General features: G+C 48.2%; 1 protein-coding gene across 1 annotated transcript in view; it reads right to left on the reverse strand.

Moving 5' to 3' along the window:
- The window catches only part of LOC310684768 (transmembrane protein 229b-like), a 29,743-nt gene that overhangs the window by 3,203 nt on the left and 19,963 nt on the right, over window positions 1–6,577 (reverse strand). The gene's annotated exons all lie outside the window — the stretch shown is intronic.

Raw genomic sequence — 6,577 nt, forward strand, 5'->3', positions numbered from 1 at the left:
AACAACGTTTAGAGACTATGATGATGATGATGATGATGATGAGAGAGAATCTGGAGGCTGAGAGGGAGGTTGGGCCAGAAGGAAAATAATAATAATAATAATAATAATAATAATAATAATAATAATAATAATTTATTATTATTATTATTTATACCCCTCCCATCTGGCTGGGTTTCCCCAGCCACTCTGGGTGGCTTCCAGCAGAACACTAAAATACAATATCCTATTAAACATTAAAAGCTTCCCTAAACAGGGAAAATTGAATGGATATTGATTTATATATTATGATTATTAACTTTGCACGAACGTGACATTTTTATCTGTGACAGCATATCTCTGCAATATTTTGTGCAAGCTGCCTGCCGCACTTTTGGCTGGCTCCCATGCAAACAGTCCAAAAGTGATCTACTTACCCCAAAATCGCTGGTTTCCCCCCTGGTCTTCCTTTGCTTCCTCTATTTCTATGTTTTCATATATTTCTAAATGGACCACAGCGGTCTTGAAGGGAAACAGGGACTTCTCAGAGGCAGAGAACTCCAGGGACCTCTTCCCAGGTCCGGAAGGGAATGATGCCTAGTGGTTGGAGCAGTGAGGCGAGAAGTTCCCGTTCCACGCCCCGATTCGTGGGTGTGGCAATTCCTCCCACGGAGGCTTCGCTTTCCACACCATTTCAAAGGCACCTGCTGATAATTAGGGGGATAATTAGACGTGTTTCGCAGGGAGGGGCAATTTTTGGCTCCACTCCTTTGGGTGCCTCCGTGGAAACACGTTAGCAAACTTAAAACTAAGGGGAGGAAAGCCAGAATGAGCTCCGGAACATTGGCTGCCAAAACCTGGAATATTAATCCGTGCTTGGAAATTAGACAGCGGAAGGAAACCCAAGGAATTATGTCTCTCAGAAGGGTGATATCTGATGGAAGCCTCAGTGAGGAGGGCGTAATAAACGAAAATCTGCCCTTATTCCCTTATGGGGGGAACAATATTCTCTGGTTGGCCTCTGCTGTTTTCTCCTATAGATGGGGGACCCACTTAAGGACTCTATATGGGCTCATTCGGACACCCCATAAGGGATAATGGAGCAGTTTTTTCTTATAACACGATCCTTCCACCAATGGAGCTCTTGGGTAGGTGTGAGTGTCTCCCCCCACTTTCCAGAGCCCCCCTTTCTTTGTCCATGGATAGTCCAGGGCCTTCCAGCCCTGCTTAAGGGGATCCTAAATGGCCTCGGCCCAGTATACCTGAAGGAGCGTCTCCACCCCAATCGTCCACCCCAGACACTGGGGGCCACTTCTGAGGGCCTTCTGGTGGTTCCCTCATTGTAAGAAGTGAAGCTACAGGAACCAGGCAGAGGGCCTTCTCGGTGGTGGCGCCCGCCCTGTGGAACACCCTCCCACCAGAGCACAATTCAAAGTGTTGGTGCTGACCTTTAAAGCCCTAAATAGCCTCAAAGGCCCAGTATATCAGAAGGAGCGTCTCCACCCCCATCATTCTGCCCAGACACTGAGGTCCAGCTCTGAGGGCCTTCTGGTGGTTCCCTCCCTGCAAGAAGTGAGGTTACAGGGAACCAGGCAGAGGGCCTTCTCGGTGGTGGCACCCGCCCTGTGGAACGCCCTCCCACCAGATGTCAAAGAGAAAAACAACTACCTGACATTTAGAAGACACCTGAAGGCAGCCCTGTTTAGGGAAGCTTTTAATGTTTGATGCATTACTGTATTTTAATATTTTGTTGGAAGCTGCCCAGAGTGGCTGGGGAACCCAGCCAGATGGGCGGGGAATAAATAATAAATTATTATTATTATTATTATTATTATTATTATTATTATTATCCATAGACTTGGGTCAGGTGAGAGGGGTTGCTCTGTTTAACCCTTCCTCTCCCAGGCTGCCTGTTGGGCTGTGTGAGCTTGGGCAGTTCCCACGAAATTATGCCTTGGAGGTGGTGGGTGGAGCAGGGCAGAAAGGCTTTGGGGAGAGGGCTTGAGAATCTTCCGCACCCTTGCAGTACATGGCAGGCAATGGGATTTCCCTCCCCCTTTTAAGAAAGACCTTTTGTTCTCCTTTAAAAAGTGGGAAGAGCTCCAAGATGAATGAATAGGAACTTTCCCCCACTCCAAATCTCCCCGAAACATCTGCTATAGATTCAAATAAGCCAACACTCAGGCTTGGATAAAGTATACAGTACTTCACTGGGTTTGACACCCTCCAACATTTCTCTGACAAAAATAGGAATGTCCTATATAATAATAAGGGATGCAGGTGGCACTGTGGTCTAAACCACAGAGCCTAGGACTTGCCGATCAGAAGGTTGGCGGTTCAAATCCCCATGACGGGGTGAGCTCCCGTTGCTCAGTCCCTGCTCCTGCCAACCTAGCAGTTCGAAAGCACGTCAAAGTGAAAGTAGATAAATAGGTACCACTCCAGCGGGAAGGTAAACGGCGTTTCCGTGCGCTGCTCTGGTTCACCAGAAGCGGCTTAGTCCTGCTGGCCACATGCCCCGGAAGCTGTACGCCGGCTCTCTCGGCCAATAAAGCGAGATGAGCACTGCAACCCCAGAGTTGGTCATGACTGGACCTAATGGTCACGGGTCCCCTTACCTCTATATAATGATGATGATGATGATAATAATAATAATAATAATAATAATAATACCTCACCCATCTGACTGGTTTGCCCCATCCACTTTCCCAACATATATAAACACAAAATCAAACATTTAAAAACTTCCCTATACAGAGCTGCCTTCAGATGACTTCTAAAGGTTGCTGGTCCGTATTTTTTGCTCTATAAGACTCACTTTTTCCTCCTAAAAAGTAAGGGGAAATGTGTGTGCGTCTTATGGAGTGAATGCAGGCTGCGCAGCTATACCAGAAGCCAGAACAGGAAGAGGGATTACTGCTTTCACTGCACAGCGATCCCTCTTGCTGTTCTGGCTTGTGAGATTCAGAATATTTTTTTTCTTGTTTTCCTCCTCCAAAAACTAGGTGCGTCTTGTGGTCTGGTGCATCTTACAGAGCGAAAAATGCTCAATCTCTTTGGATTGGGAGGTCCCATAACTCTATATCCTCCAACATTTATTTGATGAAAATAGGGACGTCCTAATGAAAAGTGGGACATTCCAGGTTCAAATAAAAAACCAGGATGGCTTCCGTAAATCCGGGACTGTCACTGGAAAATAGGGGCGCTTGGAGACTCTGGGGTTTGTGTGTTTTTGTGCAATTTACATTTCCATAGCTGTGCCTCACATTGAAGTCACAAGAACACAGAAAGAGGCTTGCAGGATCAGGTCTCTGTGGCCTACCTAGTCCAGTATGCTATTCTCACAGCAGCCAAGCACATGCCTCTTCCGAGAGCCCATAATCAGAACCCAATTAATCATAATTATAATTATTATAAGCGGAAGAAATGGAGGCAGTGAGAGATTTTACTTTCTTGGGCTCCATGATCACTGCAGATGGTGACAGCACTCACGAAATTAAAAGACGCCTGCTTCTTGGGAGGAAAGCAATGACAAACCTAGACAGCATCTTAAAAACCAGAGACAACAAGGTCCGTATAGTAAAAGCTCTGGTTTTCCCAGTAGTGATGTATGGAAGTGAGAGCTGGACCATAAAGAAGGCTGGTCGCCGGAGAATGGATGCTTTTGGATTATGGTGCTGGAGGAGACTCTTGAGAGTCCCATGGACTGCAAGAAGATCAGACCTCTCCATTCTGAAGGAAATCAGCCCTGAGTGCTCACTGGAAGGACAGATCCTGAAGCTGAGGCTCCAAGACTTTGGCCACCTCATGAGAAGAGAAGACTCCCTGGAAAAGACCCTGATGTTGGGAAAGATGGAGGGCCCAAGGAGAAGGGGACGGCAGAGGACGAGATGGTGGGACAGTGTTCTCGAAGCTACCAGCATGAGTTTGACCAAACTGCGGGAGGCAGTGGAAGACAGGAGTGCCTGGCGTGCTCTGGTCCAGGGGGTCACAAAGAGTCGGACACGACTAAACAACAACAATAATTATTATAATTGCGTGCAGTCTCTCCTGTTGCAGCACTTCATCCGGCGGCATGCCGGCACTCCAAATTCCTGAAATGTGTGTTTGCCTGCTTCTGGGTCACAATGCTATTCTTTGCCTTCTGCTCCGAAAATGCAGATTTGATATGCAAAAGTCCTGGCTACGTGCAGGGTTAAAAGGTGGGGGGTGGGATGTGTGTGTTTTCCTGGCCTGTGTGCACCAGTTGCCTGTGGAAGCTGCAAGCCAAGAGAGCATGACTCTGCAAATGAAATAAACCAACTTTTTTTGCAGCGCTTGCAACTTTTTTTGCAACTTCCCGGTCCTGCAAAACGCATCATCATGGCTGGACCACCTCACCTGCTCTCAAAATGCAGCAACAGCTCCCTCTGCTGGATGGCTGAAGAAGCACAGGCAGCCTGTTTGCCGAACTCGCTCATCCTCGAGCCCTTTAGACTTTCTGATTTTATTTTTAAATGTAGGCCTGGGTCGAAGGTGGACCCTTCCAGATGACCCGCTCATTGAGCACTTGCACTGATTTGTTTGTGGGGATATGTTAGATGACGTTGGATCAAAGCAGGCGTTATTTCACACTTCCCCTGTCACTTTCCTTACTGCAAACAGTCCGGATTTTCATAGAATCCTAGAGTTGGAAGAGACCACAAGGGCCATCGAGTCCAACCCCCTGCCAAGCAGGAAACACCATCAGAGCACTCCTGACATATGGTTGTCAAGCCTCTGCTTAAAGACCTCCAAAGAAGGAGACTCCACCACACTCCTTGGCAGCAAATTCCACTGTCAAACAGCTCTTACTGTCAGGAAGTTCTTCCTAATGTTTAGGTGGAATCTTCTTCCTTGTAGTTTGGATCCATTGCTCCGTGTCCGCCTCTCTGGAGCAGCAGAAAACAACCTTTCTCCCTCCTCTATGTGACATCCTTTTCTATATTTGAACATGGCTATCATATCACCCCTTAACCTCCTCTTCTCCAGGCTAAACATGCCCAGCTCCCTTAGCCGTTCCTCATAAGGCATCGTTTCCAGGCCTTTGACCATTTTGGTTGCCCTCCTCTGGACACGGAGGTCCCTTATTTTCAAATCTGTAAGTTGACAGCTATGGACTGGCAGCGCTCCCCTGGTTTCCACGCAAAGCGGATGCTCTAATACTAAGCTACAACCTTTGCCCAAAGTGCCCACACAAAGGTTTCCCAACCTGGCTCACTGTTTTTTTTTTAAAAAAATAATTTTTATTAACCGGCCAATCAAATCAAGCTGGGTATGTTTAGCCTGGAGAAGAGGAGGTTACGGGGTGATATGATAGCCATGTTCAAATATATAAAAGGATGCCACATAGAGGAGGGAGAAAGGTTGTTTTCTGCTGCTCCAGAGAAGCGGACACGGAGCAATGGATCCAAACTACAAGTAATAATAATAATAATAAATTTTATTTATATCCCGCCCTCCCCAGCCGAAGCCAGGCTCAGGGCGGCTAACAACAATAAAACAGTACAAAAGTACAGCACTAACAACAGTCTAAAATCATTCATTATAAAATTAATTAATTCAAGCCACTGGCAACCATTGGGCCAGAGCTCCAAGAAGATTGCCGAGGGAGGGAGTCAGGCTGTGCCCTGGCCAAAGGCCTGGTGGAACAGTTCTGTCTTGCAAGCCCTGCGGAAAGATGTCAAGTCCCGCAGGGCCCTAGTCTCTTGTGACAGAGTGTTCCACCAAATCGGAGCCACGGCTGAAAAAGCCCTGGCTCTAGTAGAGGCCAGCCTAACTTCTCTGTGGCCTGGGACCTTCAAGATGTTTTTATTTGAAGACCGTGGGGCATACCAGGAGAGGCGGTCCCGTAGGTACGAGGGTCCTAGGCCGTGTAGGGCTTTAAAGCTTAAAACCAGCACCTTAAACCTGATCCTGTACTCCACCGGGAGCCAGTGCAGCTGGTATAGCACCGGGTGAATGTGATCTCGCAGCGAAGACCCCATAAGGAGTCTCGCTGCAGCATTCTGCACCCGCTGGAGTTTCTGGGTCAGTCTCAAGGGCAGCCCCACGTACAAGAAAGAAGATTCCACCTCAACATTAGGAAGAACTTCCTGACAGTAAGAGCTGTTCGACAGTGGAATTTGCTGCCAAGGAGTGTGGTGGAGTCTCCTTCTTTGGAGGTCTTTAAGCAGAGGCTTGACAACCATATGTCAGGAGTGCTCTGATGGTGTTTCCTGCTTGGCAGGGGGTTGGACTCAATGGCCCTTGTGGTCTCTTCCAACTCTATAATTCTAGGATTCTATGACTTCTGAGCCCCTCCGAGCCAAAGGCAGAAAGCCCAGCCAGCAGCCAAATGAAGCCTCAAGCGGTGGTTCCCACAGCGCAGCAACCCGGCAAAGGGGATGCGGCAAGGAAAACCACCGTCACCTCTCTGCTGGGAAGCGCTGAGCAAAGGCGAGTCCCCAGGCAAGGCGGCCGATTTGATCAGCACAAGGCATGCAAGCTCCACCCCCCAGTCATTCTTAGACTCCTTATTGGGTGAGCAACGCAGCCAAGCAACACAGTTGGAGCCTCCCTCCTCCCTGGCCGGCCGGGAGGG

This window comes from Podarcis tiliguerta (assembly GCF_965153285.1).
Source record: "Podarcis tiliguerta genome assembly, chromosome: 8".
Classification (NCBI taxonomy): domain Eukaryota; kingdom Metazoa; phylum Chordata; class Lepidosauria; order Squamata; family Lacertidae; genus Podarcis; species Podarcis tiliguerta.